The sequence below is a fragment of the Carassius gibelio genome, chromosome A19 (assembly GCF_023724105.1).
Source record: "Carassius gibelio isolate Cgi1373 ecotype wild population from Czech Republic chromosome A19, carGib1.2-hapl.c, whole genome shotgun sequence".
Taxonomy (NCBI): domain Eukaryota; kingdom Metazoa; phylum Chordata; class Actinopteri; order Cypriniformes; family Cyprinidae; genus Carassius; species Carassius gibelio.
In genome coordinates, this window is record NC_068389.1 from 1,623,658 (window position 1) to 1,640,788 (window position 17,131).

At 38.7% G+C, this 17,131-nt stretch overlaps 1 protein-coding gene and 17 pseudogenes across 1 annotated transcript in view; all 18 read left to right on the forward strand.

Annotated features, from left to right (window-relative positions):
* LOC127934946 (E3 SUMO-protein ligase ZBED1) overlaps positions 1–17,131 on the forward strand; it is a 157,632-nt gene that overhangs the window by 2,726 nt on the left and 137,775 nt on the right. The window lies entirely within an intron of this gene.
* LOC127936584 (uncharacterized) lies at positions 374–492 on the forward strand (annotated as a pseudogene).
* Positions 994–1,112, forward strand: LOC127937605 (uncharacterized; annotated as a pseudogene).
* LOC127937883 (uncharacterized) lies at positions 2,756–2,874 on the forward strand (annotated as a pseudogene).
* Positions 3,669–3,787, forward strand: LOC127935982 (uncharacterized; annotated as a pseudogene).
* On the forward strand, positions 4,859–4,977 carry LOC127937884 (uncharacterized; annotated as a pseudogene).
* LOC127937886 (uncharacterized) lies at positions 6,044–6,162 on the forward strand (annotated as a pseudogene).
* Positions 6,950–7,068, forward strand: LOC127937416 (uncharacterized; annotated as a pseudogene).
* Positions 8,082–8,200, forward strand: LOC127937044 (uncharacterized; annotated as a pseudogene).
* LOC127936869 (uncharacterized) lies at positions 8,839–8,957 on the forward strand (annotated as a pseudogene).
* LOC127937887 (uncharacterized) lies at positions 10,016–10,134 on the forward strand (annotated as a pseudogene).
* Positions 10,920–11,038, forward strand: LOC127936620 (uncharacterized; annotated as a pseudogene).
* LOC127935983 (uncharacterized) lies at positions 11,961–12,079 on the forward strand (annotated as a pseudogene).
* Positions 12,586–12,704, forward strand: LOC127937888 (uncharacterized; annotated as a pseudogene).
* LOC127937889 (uncharacterized) lies at positions 13,770–13,888 on the forward strand (annotated as a pseudogene).
* LOC127936621 (uncharacterized) lies at positions 14,677–14,795 on the forward strand (annotated as a pseudogene).
* On the forward strand, positions 15,807–15,925 carry LOC127936324 (uncharacterized; annotated as a pseudogene).
* LOC127936622 (uncharacterized) lies at positions 16,712–16,830 on the forward strand (annotated as a pseudogene).

A 17,131-nucleotide genomic window follows, 5' to 3' on the forward strand; every position in this document is an offset into this window, starting at 1 on the left:
TAAGCTTTTGGAATTTTTTCACTTAGTATATAATAAATTTGGCAAAAAATAGAGTCAGTGCCCGATCTCTGAATATAAGCAGGTTTGGGCCAGGTTAGTACATGGATGGGAGACTGCCTGGGAATACCAGGTGCTTTAAATTTTTGGATATTTTTCACAAATTATATAATAATCTTGCAAAAAAAAAAAAAAAAAATAGAGTCAATGCCCGATCTCTGAATCTTAGCAGGTTTAGGTCTGGTTAGTACTTGGATGAGAGACCGCCTAGGAATACCAGGTGCTTTAAGCTTTTGGGGTTTCTTTCCTACTTTTATAATGTACTGGCGAGTAGATTGGCTGATCTTTAAATAGCCTTCTCTTTGCAGCAGTCTTCGCTTATGGCCATACCAGCCTGGCTATGCCCGATCTTGTCTGATCTCGTAAGCTAAGCAGGTTTGGGCCTGGTTAGTGCCTGGATGGGAGACCGCCTGGGAATACCAGGTACTCTAAGCTTTTTTGAAATTTTTCACTTAGTATATAATAATTTTGCCAAAAAATAGAGTCAATGCCCGATCTCTGAATATAAGCAGGTTTGCGCCAGGTTAGTACATGGATGGGAGACTGCCTGGGAATACCAGGTGCTTTAAATGTTTGGATATTTTTCACGAATTATATAATAATCTTGCAAAAAAAAAAAAAAATAGAGTCAATGCCCGATCTCTGAATCTTAGCAGGTTTAGGTCTGGTTAGTACTTGGATGAGAGACCGCCAAGGAATACCAGGTGCTTTAAGCTTTTGGAATTTTTTCACTTAGTATATAATAAATTTGGCAAAAAATAGAGTCAATGCCCGATCTCTGAATATAAGCAGGTTTGGGCCAGGTTAGTACTTGGATGAGAGACCGCCTAGGAATACCAGGTGCTTTAAGCTTTTGGGGTTTCTTTCCTACTTTTATAATGTACTGGCGAGTAGATTGGCTGATCTTTAAATAGCCTTCTCTTTGCAGCAGTCTTTGCTTATGGCCATACCAGCCTGGCTATGCCCGATCTTGTCTGATCTCGGAAGCTAAGCAGGTTTGGAAATGGTTAGTGCCTGGATGGGAGACCGCCTGGGAATGCCAGGTACTCTAAGCTATTTTGAAATTTTTTACTTAGTATATAATAAATTTGGCAAAAAATAGAGTCAGTGCCCGATCTCTGAATATAAGCAGGTTTGCGCCAGGTTAGTACATGGATGGGAGACTGCCTGGGAATATCAGGTGCTTTAAATTTTTGGATATTTTTCACGAATTATATAATAATCTTGCAAAAAAAAAAAAAAAAAAAAAAAAAAAAGAGTCAATGCCCGATCTCTGAATCTTAGCAGGTTTAGGTCTGGTTAGTACTTGGATGAGAGACCGCCAAGGAATACCAGGTGCTTTAAGCTTTTGGAATTTTTTCACTTAGTATATAATAAATTTGGCAAAAAATAGAGTCAATGCCCGATCTCTGAATATAAGCAGGTTTGGGCCAGGTTAGTACATGGATGGGAGACTGCCTGGGAATACCAGGTGCTTTAAATTTTTGGATATTTTTCACAAATTATATAATAATCTTGCAAAAAAAAAAAAAAAAAAAAAATAGAGTCAATGCCCGATCTCTGAATCTTAGCAGGTTTAGGTCTGGTTAGTACTTGAATGATAGACCGCCAAGGAATACCAGGTGCTTTAAGCTTTTGGAATTTTTTCACTTAGTATATAATAAATTTGGCAAAAAATAGAGTCAGTGCCCGATCTCTGAATATAAGCAGGTTTGGGCCAGGTTAGTACATGGATGGGAGACTGCCTGGGAATACCAGGTGCTTTAAATTTTTGGATATTTTTCACAAATTATATAATAATCTTGCAAAAAAAAAAAAAATAGAGTCAATGCCCGATCTCTGAATTTTAGCAGGTTTAGGTCTAGTTAGTACTTGGATGAGAGACCGCCAAGGAATACCAGGTGCTTTAAGCTTTTGGAATTTTTTCACTTAGTATATAATAAATTTGGCAAAAAATAGAGTCAATGCCCGATCTCTGAATATAAGCAGGTTTGCGCCAGGTTAGTACATGGATGGGAGACTGCCTGGGAATACCAGGTGCTTTAAATTTTTGGATATTTTTCACGAATTATATAATAATCTGGCAAAAAAAAAAAAAAAAAGAGTCAATGCCCGATCTCTGAATGTTAGCAGGTTTAGATCTGGTTAGTACTTGGATGAGAGACCGCCAAGCAATACCAGGTGCTTTAAGCTTTTGGAATTTTTTCACTTAGTATATAATAAATTTGGCAAAAAATAGAGTCAATGTCCAATCTCTGAATATAAGCAGGTTTGGGCCAGGTTAGTACATGGATGGGAGACTGCCTGGGAATACCAGGTGCTTTAAATTTTTGGATATTTTTCACGAATTATATAATAATCTTGCAAAAAAAAAAAAAAAAAAGAAGAAGTCAATGCCCGATCTCTGAATCTTAGCAGGTTAAGGTCTGGTTAGTAATTGAATGATAGACCACCAAGGAATACCAGGTGCTTTAAGCTTTTGGAATTTTTTCACTTAGTATATAATAAATTTGCCAAAAAATAGAGTCAATGCCCGATCTCTGAATATAAGCAGGTTTGGGCCAGGTTAGTACTTGGATGAGAGACCGCCTAGGAATACCAGGTGCTTTAAGCTTTTGGGGTTTCTTTCCTACTTTTATAATGTACTGGCGAGTAGATTGGCTGATCTTTAAATAGCCTTCTCTTTGCAGCAGTCTTCGCTTATGGCCATACCAGCCTGGCTATGCCCGATCTTGTCTGATCTCGTAAGCTAAGCAGGTTTGGGCCTGGTTAGTGCCTGGATGGGAGACCGCCTGGGAATACCAGGTACTGTAAGCTTTTTTGAAATTTTTCACTTAGTATATAATAATTTTGCCAAAAAATAGAGTCAATGCCCGATCTCTGAATATAAGCAGGTTTGCGCCAGGTTAGTACATGGATGGGAGACTGCCTGGGAATATCAGGTGCTTTAAATTTTTGGATATTTTTCACGAATTATATAATAATCTTGCAAAAAAAAAAAAAAAAAAAAAAAAAGAGTCAATGCCCGATCTCTGAATCTTAGCAGGTTTAGGTCTGGTTAGTACTTGGATGAGAGACCGCCAAGGAATACCAGGTGCTTTAAGCTTTTGGAATTTTTTCACTTAGTATATAATAAATTTGGCAAAAAATAGAGTCAATGCCCGATCTCTGAATATAAGCAGGTTTGGGCCAGGTTAGTACATGGATGGGAGACTGCCTGGGAATACCAGGTGCTTTAAATTTTTGGATATTTTTCACGAATTATATAATAATCTTGCAAAAAAAAAAAAAAAAAAGAAGAAGTCAATGCCCGATCTCTGAATCTTAGCAGGTTAAGGTCTGGTTAGTACTTGAATGATAGACCGCCAAGGAATACCAGGTGCTTTAAGCTTTTGGAATTTTTTCACTTAGTATATAATAAATTTGCCAAAAAATAGAGTCAATGCCCGATCTCTGAATATAAGCAGGTTTGGGCCAGGTTAGTACTTGGATGAGAGACCGCCTAGGAATACCAGGTGCTTTAAGCTTTTGGGGTTTCTTTCCTACTTTTATAATGTACTGGCGAGTAGATTGGCTGATCTTTAAATAGCCTTCTCTTTGCAGCAGTCTTCGCTTATGGCCATACCAGCCTGGCTATGCCCGATCTTGTCTGATCTCGGAAGCTAAGCAGGTTTGGGCCTGGTTAGTGCCTGGATGGGAGACCGCCTGGGAATGCCAGGTACTCTAAGCTATTTTGAAATTTTTCACTTAGTATATAATAATTTTGCCAAAAAATAGAGTCAATGCCCGATCTCTGAATATAAGCAGGTTTGCGCCAGGTTAGTACATGGATGGGAGACTGCCTGGGAATATCAGGTGCTTTAAATTTTTGGATATTTTTCACGAATTATATAATAATCTTGCAAAAAAAAAAAAAAAAAAAAAAAAAGAGTCAATGCCCGATCTCTGAATCTTAGCAGGTTTAGGTCTGGTTAGTACTTGGATGAGAGACCGCCAAGGAATACCAGGTGCTTTAAGCTTTTGGAATTTTTTCACTTAGTATATAATAAATTTGGCAAAAAATAGAGTCAGTGCCCGATCTCTGAATATAAGCAGGTTTGGGCCAGGTTAGTACATGGATGGGAGACTGCCTGGGAATGCCAGGTGCTTTAAATTTTTGGATATTTTTCACAAATTATATAATAATCTTGCAAAAAAAAAAAAAAAAATAGAGTCAATGCCCGATCTCTGAATCTTAGCAGGTTTAGGTCTGGTTAGTACTTGGTTGAAAGACCGCCTAGGAATACCAGGTGCTTAAAGCTTTTGGAATTTTTCACTTAGTATATAATAAATTTGGCAAAAAATAGAGTCAATGCCCGATCTCTGAATATAAGCAGGTTTGGGCCAGGTTAGTACATGGATGGGAGACTGCCTGGGAATACCAGGTGCTTTAAATTTTTGGATATTTTTCACGAATTATATAATAATCTTGCAAAAAAAAAAAAAAGAAGAAATCAATGCCCGATCTCTGAATCTTAGCAGGTTAAGGTCTGGTTAGTACTTGAATGATAGACCGCCAAGGAATACCAGGTGCTTTAAGCTTTTGGAATTTTTTCACTTAGTATATAATAAATTTGGCAAAAAATAGAGTCAATGCCCGATCTCTGAATATAAGCAGGTTTGGGCCAGGTTAGTACTTGGATGAGAGACCGCCTAGGAATACCAGGTGCTTTAAGCTTTTGGGGTTTCTTTCCTACTTTTATAATGTACTGGCGAGTAGATTGGCTGATCTTTAAATAGCCTTCTCTTTGCAGCAGTCTTCGCTTATGGCCATACCAGCCTGGCTATGCCCGATCTTGTCTGATCTCGTAAGCTAAGCAGGTTTGGGCCTGGTTAGTGCCTGGATGGGAGACCGCCTGGGAATACCAGGTACTGTAAGCTTTTTTGAAATTTTTCACTTAGTATATAATAATTTTGCCAAAAATTAGAGTCAATGCCCGATCTCTGAATATAAGCAGGTTTGCGCCAGGTTAGTACATGGATGGGAGACTGCCTGGGAATATCAGGTGCTTTAAATTTTTGGATATTTTTCACGAATTATATAATAATCTTGCAAAAAAAAAAAAAAAAAAAAAAAAGAGTCAATGCCCGATCTCTGAATCTTAGCAGGTTTAGGTCTGGTTAGTACTTGGATGAGAGACCGCCAAGGAATACCAGGTGCTTTAAGCTTTTGGAATTTTTTCACTTAGTATATAATAAATTTGGCAACAAATAGAGTCAATGCCCGATCTCTGAATATAAGCAGGTTTGGGCCAGGTTAGTACATGGATGGGAGACTGCCTGGGAATACCAGGTGCTTTAAATTTTTGGATTTTTTTCACAAATTATATAATAATCTTGCAAAAAAAAAAAAAAGAGTCAATGCCCGATCTCTGAATCTTAGCAGGTTTAGGTCTGGTTAGTACTTGGATGAGAGACCGCCAAGGAATACCAGGTGCTTTAAGCTTTTGGAATTTTTTCACTTAGTATATAATAAATTTGGCAAAAAATAGAGTCAATGCCCGATCTCTGAATATAAGCAGGTTTGGGCCAGGTTAGTACATGGATGGGAGACTGCCTGGGAATACCAGGTGCTTTAAATTTTTGGATATTTTTCACGAATTATATAATAATCTTGCAAAAAAAAAAAAAAGAAGAAATCAATGCCCGATCTCTGAATCTTAGCAGGTTAAGGTCTGGTTAGTACTTGAATGATAGACCGCCAAGGAATACCAGGTGCTTTAAGCTTTTGGAATTTTTTCACTTAGTATATAATAAATTTGGCAAAAAATAGAGTCAATGCCCGATCTCTGAATATAAGCAGGTTTGGGCCAGGTTAGTACTTGGATGAGAGACCGCCTAGGAATACCAGGTGCTTTAAGCTTTTGGGGTTTCTTTCCTACTTTTATAATGTACTGGCGAGTAGATTGGCTGATCTTTAAATAGCCTTCTCTTTGCAGCAGTCTTCGCTTATGGCCATACCAGCCTGGCTATGCCCGATCTTGTCTGATCTCGTAAGCTAAGCAGGTTTGGGCCTGGTTAGTGCCTGGATGGGAGACCGCCTGGGAATACCAGGTACTGTAAGCTTTTTTGAAATTTTTCACTTAGTATATAATAATTTTGCCAAAAAATAGAGTCAATGCCCGATCTCTGAATATAAGCAGGTTTGCGCCAGGTTAGTACATGGATGGGAGACTGCCTGGGAATATCAGGTGCTTTAAATTTTTGGATATTTTTCACGAATTATATAATAATCTTGCAAAAAAAAAAAAAAAAAAAAAAAAAGAGTCAATGCCCGATCTCTGAATCTTAGCAGGTTTAGGTCTGGTTAGTACTTGGATGAGAGACCGCCAAGGAATACCAGGTGCTTTAAGCTTTTGGAATTTTTTCACTTAGTATATAATAAATTTGGCAACAAATAGAGTCAATGCCCGATCTCTGAATATAAGCAGGTTTGGGCCAGGTTAGTACATGGATGGGAGACTGCCTGGGAATACCAGGTGCTTTAAATTTTTGGATTTTTTTCACAAATTATATAATAATCTTGCAAAAAAAAAAAAAAAGAGTCAATGCCCGATCTCTGAATCTTAGCAGGTTTAGGTCTGGTTAGTACTTGGATGAGAGACCGCCAAGGAATACCAGGTGCTTTAAGCTTTTGGAATTTTTTCACTTAGTATATAATAAATTTGGCAAAAAATAGAGTCAATGCCCGATCTCTGAATATAAGCAGGTTTGGGCCAGGTTAGTACATGGATGGGAGACTGCCTGGGAATACCAGGTGCTTTAAGCTTTTGGGGTTTCTTTCCTACTTTTATAATGTACTGGCGAGTAGATTGGCTGATCTTTAAATAGCCTTCTCTTTGCAGCAGTCTTCGCTTATGGCCATAGCAGCCTGGCTATGCCCGATCTTGTCTGATCTCGGAAGCTAAGCAGGTTTGGGCCTGGTTAGTGCCTGGATGGGAGACCGCCTGAGAATGCCAGGTACTCTAAGCTATTTTGAAATTTTTCACTTAGTATATAATAATTTTGCCAAAAAATAGAGTCAATGCCCGATCTCTGAATATAAGCAGGTTTGCGCCAGGTTAGTACATGGATGGGAGACTGCCTGGGAATATCAGGTGCAGAAGAAGAAGTCAATGCCCGATCTCTGAATCTTAGCAGGTTAAGGTCTGGTTAGTACTTGAATGATAGACCGCCAAGGAATACCAGGTGCTTTAAGCTTTTGGAATTTTTTCACTTAGTATATAATAAATTTGGCAAAAAATAGAGTCAGTGCCCGATCTCTGAATATAAGCAGGTTTGGGCCAGGTTAGTACATGGATGGGAGACTGCCTGGGAATACCAGGTGCTTTAAATTTTTGGATATTTTTCACAAATTATATAATAATCTTGCAAAAAAAAAAAAAAAAATAGAGTCAATGCCCGATCTCTGAATCTTAGCAGGTTTAGGTCTGGTTAGTACTTGGTTGAAAGACCGCCTAGGAATACCAGGTGCTTAAAGCTTTTGGAATTTTTTCACTTAGTATATAATAAATTTGGCAAAAAATAGAGTCAATGCCCGATCTCTGAATATAAGCAGGTTTGGGCCAGGTTAGTACATGGATGGGAGACTGCCTGGGAATACCAGGTGCTTTAAATTTTTGGATATTTTTCACGAATTATATAATAATCTTGCAAAAAAAAAAAAAAAAGAAGAAGTCAATGCCCGATCTCTGAATCTTAGCAGGTTAAGGTCTGGTTAGTACTTGAATGATAGACCGCCAAGGAATACCAGGTGCTTTAAGCTTTTGGAATTTTTTCACTTAGTATATAATAAATTTGGCAAAAAATAGAGTCAATGCCCGATCTCTGAACAAAAGCAGGTTTGGGCCAGGTTAGTACTTGGATGAGAGACCGCCTAGGAATACCAGGTGCTTTAAGCTTTTGGGGTTTCTTTCCTACTTTTATAATGTACTGGCGAGTAGATTGGCTGATCTTTAAATAGCCTTCTCTTTGCAGCAGTCTTCGCTTAGGGCCATACCAGCCTGGCTATGCCCGATCTTGTCTGATCTCGGAAGCTAAGCAGGTTTGTGCCTGGTTAGTGCCTGGATGGGAGACCGCCTGAGAATGCCAGGTACTCTAAGCTTTTTTGAAATTTTTCACTTAGTATATAATAATTTTGCCAAAAAATAGAGTCAATGCCCGATCTCTGAATCTTAGCAGGTTTAGGTCTGGTTAGTACTTGGTTGAAAGACCGCCTAGGAATACCAGGTGCTTAAAGCTTTTGGAATTTTTCACTTAGTATATAATAAATTTGGCAAAAAATAGAGTCAATGCCCGATCTCTGAATATAAGCAGGTTTGGGCCAGGTTAGTACATGGATGGGAGACTGCCTGGGAATACCAGGTGCTTTAAATTTTTGGATATTTTTCACGAATTATATAATAATCTTGCAAAAAAAAAAAAAAAGAAGAAATCAATGCCCGATCTCTGAATCTTAGCAGGTTAAGGTCTGGTTAGTTCTTGAATGATAGACCGCCAAGGAATACCAGGTGCTTTAAGCTTTTGGAATTTTTTCACTTAGTATATAATAAATTTGGCAAAAAATAGAGTCAATGCCCGATCTCTGAATATAAGCAGGTTTGGGCCAGGTTAGTACTTGGATGAGAGACCGCCTAGGAATACCAGGTGCTTTAAGCTTTTGGGGTTTCTTTCCTACTTTTATAATGTACTGGCGAGTAGATTGGCTGATCTTTAAATAGCCTTCTCTTTGCAGCAGTCTTCGCTTATGGCCATACCAGCCTGGCTATGCCCGATCTTGTCTGATCTCGTAAGCTAAGCAGGTTTTGGCCTGGTTAGTGCCTGGATGGGAGACCGCCTGGGAATACCAGGTACTGTAAGCTTTTTTGAAATTTTTCACTTAGTATATAATAATTTTGCCAAAAAATAGAGTCAATGCCCGATCTCTGAATATAAGCAGGTTTGCGCCAGGTTAGTACATGGATGGGAGACTGCCTGGGAATATCAGGTGCTTTAAATTTTTGGATATTTTTCACGAATTATATAATAATCTTGCAAAAAAAAAAAAAAAAGAGTCAATGCCCGATCTCTGAATCTTAGCAGGTTTAGGTCTGGTTAGTACTTGGATGAGAGACCGCCAAGGAATACCAGGTGCTTTAAGCTTTTGGAATTTTTTCACTTAGTATATAATAAATTTGGCAACAAATAGAGTCAATGCCCGATCTCTGAATATAAGCAGGTTTGGGCCAGGTTAGTACATGGATGGGAGACTGCCTGGGAATACCAGGTGCTTTAAATTTTTGGATTTTTTTCACAAATTATATAATAATCTTGCAAAAAAAAAAAAAAGAGTCAATGCCCGATCTCTGAATCTTAGCAGGTTTAGGTCTGGTTAGTACTTGGATGAGAGACCGCCAAGGAATACCAGGTGCTTTAAGCTTTTGGAATTTTTTCACTTAGTATATAATAAATTTGGCAAAAAATAGAGTCAATGCCCGATCTCTGAATATAAGCAGGTTTGGGCCAGGTTAGTACATGGATGGGAGACTGCCTGGGAATACCAGGTGCTTTAAATTTTTGGATATTTTTCACGAATTATATAATAATCTTGCAAAAAAAAAAAAAAGAAGAAATCAATGCCCGATCTCTGAATCTTAGCAGGTTAAGGTCTGGTTAGTACTTGAATGATAGACCGCCAAGGAATACCAGGTGCTTTAAGCTTTTGGAATTTTTTCACTTAGTATATAATAAATTTGGCAAAAAATAGAGTCAATGCCCGATCTCTGAATATAAGCAGGTTTGGGCCAGGTTAGTACTTGGATGAGAGACCGCCTAGGAATACCAGGTGCTTTAAGCTTTTGGGGTTTCTTTCCTACTTTTATAATGTACTGGCGAGTAGATTGGCTGATCTTTAAATAGCCTTCTCTTTGCAGCAGTCTTCGCTTATGGCCATACCAGCCTGGCTATGCCCGATCTTGTCTGATCTCGTAAGCTAAGCAGGTTTGGGCCTGGTTAGTGCCTGGATGGGAGACCGCCTGGGAATACCAGGTACTGTAAGCTTTTTTGAAATTTTTCACTTAGTATATAATAATTTTGCCAAAAAATTGAGTCAATGCCCGATCTCTGAATATAAGCAGGTTTGCGCCAGGTTAGTACATGGATGGGAGACTGCCTGGGAATATCAGGTGCTTTAAATTTTTGGATATTTTTCACGAATTATATAATAATCTTGCAAAAAAAAAAAAAAAAAAAAAAAAAGAGTCAATGCCCGATCTCTGAATCTTAGCAGGTTTAGGTCTGGTTAGTACTTGGATGAGAGACCGCCAAGGAATACCAGGTGCTTTAAGCTTTTGGAATTTTTTCACTTAGTATATAATAAATTTGGCAACAAATAGAGTCAATGCCCGATCTCTGAATATAAGCAGGTTTGGGCCAGGTTAGTACATGGATGGGAGACTGCCTGGGAATACCAGGTGCTTTAAATTTTTGGATTTTTTTCACAAATTATATAATAATCTTGCAAAAAAAAAAAAAGAGTCAATGCCCAATCTCTGAATCTTAGCAGGTTTAGGTCTGGTTAGTACTTGGATGAGAGACCGCCAAGGAATACCAGGTGCTTTAAGCTTTTGGAATTTTTTCACTTAGTATATAATAAATTTGGCAAAAAATAGAGTCAATGCCCGATCTCTGAATATAAGCAGGTTTGGGCCAGGTTAGTACATGGATGGGAGACTGCCTGGGAATACCAGGTGCTTTAAGCTTTTGGGGTTTCTTTCCTACTTTTATAATGTACTGGCGAGTAGATTGGCTGATCTTTAAATAGCCTTCTCTTTGCAGCAGTCTTCGCTTATGGCCATACCAGCCTGGCTATGCCCGATCTTGTCTGATCTCGGAAGCTAAGCAGGTTTGGGCCTGGTTAGTGCCTGGATGGGAGACCGCCTGAGAATGCCAGGTACTCTAAGCTTTTTTGAAATTTTTCACTTAGTATATAATAATTTTGCCAAAAAATAGAGTCAATGCCCGATCTCTGAATCTTAGCAGGTTTAGGTCTGGTTAGTACTTGGATGAGAGACCGCCAAGGAATACCAGGTGCTTTAAGCTTTTGGAATTTTTTCACTTAGTATATAATAAATTTGGCAAAAAATAGAGTCAATGCCCGATCTCTGAATATAAGCAGGTTTGGGCCAGGTTAGTACATGGATGGGAGACTGCCTGGGAATACCAGGTGCTTTAAATTTTTGGATATTTTTCACAAATTATATAATAATCTTGCAAAAAAAAAAAAAAAAAAGAGTCAATGCCCGATCTCTGAATTTTAGCAGGTTTAGGTCTAGTTAGTACTTGGATGAGAGACCGCCAAGGAATACCAGGTGCTTTAAGCTTTTGGAATTTTTTCACTTAGTATATAATAAATTTGGCAAAAAATAGAGTCAATGCCCGATCTCTGAATATAAGCAGGTTTGGGCCAGGTTAGTACATGGATGGGAGACTGCCTGGGAATACCAGGTGCTTTAAATTTTTGGATATTTTTCACGAATTATATAATAATCTTGCAAAAAAAAAAAAAAAAAGAAGAAGTCAATGCCCGATCTCTGAATCTTAGCAGGTTAAGGTCTGGTTAGTACTTGAATGATAGACCGCCAAGGAATACCAGGTGCTTTAAGCTTTTGGAATTTTTTCACTTAGTATATAATAAATTTGCCAAAAAATAGAGTCAATGCCCGATCTCTGAATATAAGCAGGTTTGGGCCAGGTTAGTACTTGGATGAGAGACCGCCTAGGAATACCAGGTGCTTTAAGCTTTTGGGGTTTCTTTCCTACTTTTATAATGTACTGGCGAGTAGATTGGCTGATCTTTAAATAGCCTTCTCTTTGCAGCAGTCTTCGCTTATGGCCATACCAGCCTGGCTATGCCCGATCTTGTCTGATCTCGGAAGCTAAGCAGGTTTGGGCCTGGTTAGTGCCTGGATGGGAGACCGCCTGGGAATGCCAGGTACTCTAAGCTATTTTGAAATTTTTCACTTAGTATATAATAATTTTGCCAAAAAATAGAGTCAATGCCCGATCTCTGAATATAAGCAGGTTTGCGCCAGGTTAGTACATGGATGGGAGACTGCCTGGGAATACCAGGTGCTTTAAATTTTTGGATATTTTTCACGAATTATATAATAATCTTGCAAAAAAAAAAAAAAAAAAGAAGAAGTCAATGCCCGATCTCTGAATCTTAGCAGGTTAAGGTCTGGTTAGTACTTGAATGATAGACCGCCAAGGAATACCAGGTGCTTTAAGCTTTTGGAATTTTTTCACTTAGTATATAATCAATTTGCCAAAAAATAGAGTCAATGCCCGATCTCTGAATATAAGCAGGTTTGGGCCAGGTTAGTACTTGGATGAGAGACCGCCTAGGAATACCAGGTGCTTTAAGCTTTTGGGGTTTCTTTCCTACTTTTATAATGTACTGGCGAGTAGATTGGCTGATCTTTAAATAGCCTTCTCTTTGCAGCAGTCTTCGCTTATGGCCATACCAGCCTGGCTATGCCCGATCTTGTCTGATCTCGTAAGCTAAGCAGGTTTGGGCCTGGTTAGTGCCTGGATGGGAGACCGCCTGGGAATACCAGGTACTGTAAGCTTTTTTGAAATTTTTCACTTAGTATATAATAATTTTGCCAAAAAATAGAGTCAATGCCCGATCTCTGAATATAAGCAGGTTTGCGCCAGGTTAGTACATGGATGGGAGACTGCCTGGGAATATCAGGTGCTTTAAATTTTTGGATATTTTTCACGAATTATATAATAATCTTGCAAAAAAAAAAAAAAAAAAAGAGTCAATGCCCGATCTCTGAATCTTAGCAGGTTTAGGTCTGGTTAGTACTTGGATGAGAGACCGCCAAGGAATACCAGGTGCTTTAAGCTTTTGGAATTTTTTCACTTAGTATATAATAAATTTGGCAAAAAATAGAGTCAGTGCCCGATCTCTGAATATAAGCAGGTTTGGGCCAGGTTAGTACATGGATGGGAGACTGCCTGGGAATGCCAGGTGCTTTAAATTTTTGGATATTTTTCACAAATTATATAATAATCTTGCAAAAAAAAAAAAAAAAAATAGAGTCAATGCCCGATCTCTGAATCTTAGCAGGTTTAGGTCTGGTTAGTACTTGGTTGAAAGACCGCCTAGGAATACCAGGTGCTTAAAGCTTTTGGAATTTTTCACTTAGTATATAATAAATTTGGCAAAAAATAGAGTCAATGCCCGATCTCTGAATATAAGCAGGTTTGGGCCAGGTAAGTACATGGATGGGAGACTGCCTGGGAATACCAGGTGCTTTAAATTTTTGGATATTTTTCACGAATTATATAATAATCTTGCAAAAAAAAAAAAAGAAGAAATCAATGCCCGATCTCTGAATCTTAGCAGGTTAAGGTCTGGTTAGTACTTGAATGATAGACCGCCAAGGAATACCAGGTGCTTTAAGCTTTTGGAATTTTTTCACTTAGTATATAATAAATTTGGCAAAAAATAGAGTCAATGCCCGATCTCTGAATATAAGCAGGTTTGGGCCAGGTTAGTACTTGGATGAGAGACCGCCTAGGAATACCAGGTGCTTTAAGCTTTTGGGGTTTCTTTCCTACTTTTATAATGTACTGGCGAGTAGATTGGCTGATCTTTAAATAGCCTTCTCTTTGCAGCAGTCTTCGCTTATGGCCATACCAGCCTGGCTATGCCCGATCTTGTCTGATCTCGTAAGCTAAGCAGGTTTGGGCCTGGTTAGTGCCTGGATGGGAGACCGCCTGGGAATACCAGGTACTGTAAGCTTTTTTGAAATTTTTCACTTAGTATATAATAATTTTGCCAAAAAATAGAGTCAATGCCCGATCTCTGAATATAAGCAGGTTTGCGCCAGGTTAGTACATGGATGGGAGACTGCCTGGGAATATCAGGTGCTTTAAATTTTTGGATATTTTTCACGAATTATATAATAATCTTGCAAAAAAAAAAAAAAAAAAAAAAAAAAGAGTCAATGCCCGATCTCTGAATCTTAGCAGGTTTAGGTCTGGTTAGTACTTGGATGAGAGACCGCCAAGGAATACCAGGTGCTTTAAGCTTTTGGAATTTTTTCACTTAGTATATAATAAATTTGGCAACAAATAGAGTCAATGCCCGATCTCTGAATATAAGCAGGTTTGGGCCAGGTTAGTACATGGATGGGAGACTGCCTGGGAATACCAGGTGCTTTAAATTTTTGGATTTTTTTCACAAATTATATAATAATCTTGCAAAAAAAAAAAAAAAGAGTCAATGCCCGATCTCTGAATCTTAGCATGTTTAGGTCTGGTTAGTACTTGGATGAGAGACCGCCAAGGAATACCAGGTGCTTTAAGCTTTTGGAATTTTTTCACTTAGTATATAATAAATTTGGCAAAAAATAGAGTCAATGCCCGATCTCTGAATATAAGCAGGTTTGGGCCAGGTTAGTACATGGATGGGAGACTGCCTGGGAATACCAGGTGCTTTAAGCTTTTGGGGTTTCTTTCCTACTTTTATAATGTACTGGCGAGTAGATTGGCTGATCTTTAAATAGCCTTCTCTTTGCAGCAGTCTTCGCTTATGGCCATACCAGCCTGGCTATGCCCGATCTTGTCTGATCTCGGAAGCTAAGCAGGTTTGGGCCTGGTTAGTGCCTGGATGGGAGACCGCCTGAGAATGCCAGGTACTCTAAGCTATTTTGAAATTTTTCACTTAGTATATAATAATTTTGCCAAAAAATAGAGTCAATGCCCGATCTCTGAATATAAGCAGGTTTGCGCCAGGTTAGTACATGGATGGGAGACTGCCTGGGAATATCAGGTGCAGAAGAAGAAGTCAATGCCCGATCTCTGAATCTTAGCAGGTTAAGGTCTGGTTAGTACTTGAATGATAGACCGCCAAGGAATACCAGGTGCTTTAAGCTTTTGGAATTTTTTCACTTAGTATATAATAAATTTGGCAAAAAATAGAGTCAGTGCCCGATCTCTGAATATAAGCAGGTTTGGGCCAGGTTAGTACATGGATGGGAGACTGCCTGGGAATACCAGGTGCTTTAAATTTTTGGATATTTTTCACAAATTATATAATAATCTTGCAAAAAAAAAAAAAAAATAGAGTCAATGCCCGATCTCTGAATCTTAGCAGGTTTAGGTCTGGTTAGTACTTGGTTGAAAGACCGCCTAGGAATACCAGGTGCTTAAAGCTTTTGGAATTTTTTCACTTAGTATATAATAAATTTGGCAAAAAATAGAGTCAATGCCCGATCTCTGAATATAAGCAGGTTTGGGCCAGGTTAGTACATGGATGGGAGACTGCCTGGGAATACCAGGTGCTTTAAATTTTTGGATATTTTTCACGAATTATATAATAATCTTGCAAAAAAAAAAAAAAAGAAGAAGTCAATGCCCGATCTCTGAATCTTAGCAGGTTAAGGTCTGGTTAGTACTTGAATGATAGACCGCCAAGGAATACCAGGTGCTTTAAGCTTTTGGAATTTTTTCACTTAGTATATAATAAATTTGGCAAAAAATAGAGTCAATGCCCGATCTCTGAACAAAAGCAGGTTTGGGCCAGGTTAGTACTTGGATGAGAGACCGCCTAGGAATACCAGGTGCTTTAAGCTTTTGGGGTTTCTTTCCTACTTTTATAATGTACTGGCGAGTAGATTGGCTGATCTTTAAATAGCCTTCTCTTTGCAGCAGTCTTCGCTTAGGGCCATACCAGCCTGGCTATGCCCGATCTTGTCTGATCTCGGAAGCTAAGCAGGTTTGTGCCTGGTTAGTGCCTGGATGGGAGACCGCCTGGGAATACCAGGTACTGTAAGCTTTTTTGAAATTTTTCACTTAGTATATAATAATTTTGCCAAAAAATAGAGTCAATGCCCGATCTCTGAATATAAGCAGGTTTGCGCCAGGTTAGTACATGGATGGGAGACTGCCTGGGAATATCAGGTGCTTTAAATTTTTGGATATTTTTCACGAATTATATAATAATCTTGCAAAAAAAAAAAAAAAAAAAAAAAAAGAGTCAATGCCCGATCTCTGAATCTTAGCAGGTTTAGGTCTGGTTAGTACTTGGATGAGAGACCGCCAAGGAATACCAGGTGCTTTAAGCTTTTGGAATTTTTTCACTTAGTATATAATAAATTTGGCAACAAATAGAGTCAATGCCCGATCTCTGAATATAAGCAGGTTTGGGCCAGGTTAGTACATGGATGGGAGACTGCCTGGGAATACCAGGTGCTTTAAATTTTTGGATTTTTTTCACAAATTATATAATAATCTTGCAAAAAAAAAAAAAAGAGTCAATGCCCGATCTCTGAATCTTAGCAGGTTTAGGTCTGGTTAGTACTTGGATGAGAGACCGCCAAGGAATACCAGGTGCTTTAAGCTTTTGGAATTTTTTCACTTAGTATATAATAAATTTGGCAAAAAATAGAGTCAATGCCCGATCTCTGAATATAAGCAGGTTTGGGCCAGGTTAGTACATGGATGGGAGACTGCCTGGGAATACCAGGTGCTTTAAGCTTTTGGGGTTTCTTTCCTACTTTTATAATGTACTGGCGAGTAGATTGGCTGATCTTTAAATAGCCTTCTCTTTGCAGCAGTCTTCGCTTATGGCCATACCAGCCTGGCTATGCCCGATCTTGTCTGATCTCGGAAGCTAAGCAGGTTTGGGCCTGGTTAGTGCCTGGATGGGAGACCGCCTGAGAATGCCAGGTACTCTAAGCTATTTTGAAATTTTTCACTTAGTATATAATAATTTTGCCAAAAAATAGAGTCAATGCCCGATCTCTGAATATAAGCAGGTTTGCGCCAGGTTAGTACATGGATGGGAGACTGCCTGGGAATATCAGGTGCAGAAGAAGAAGTCAATGCCCGATCTCTGAATCTTAGCAGGTTAAGGTCTGGTTAGTACTTGAATGATAGACCGCCAAGGAATACCAGGTGCTTTAAGCTTTTGGAATTTTTTCACTTAGTATATAATAAATTTGGCAAAAAATAGAGTCAGTGCCCGATCTCTGAATATAAG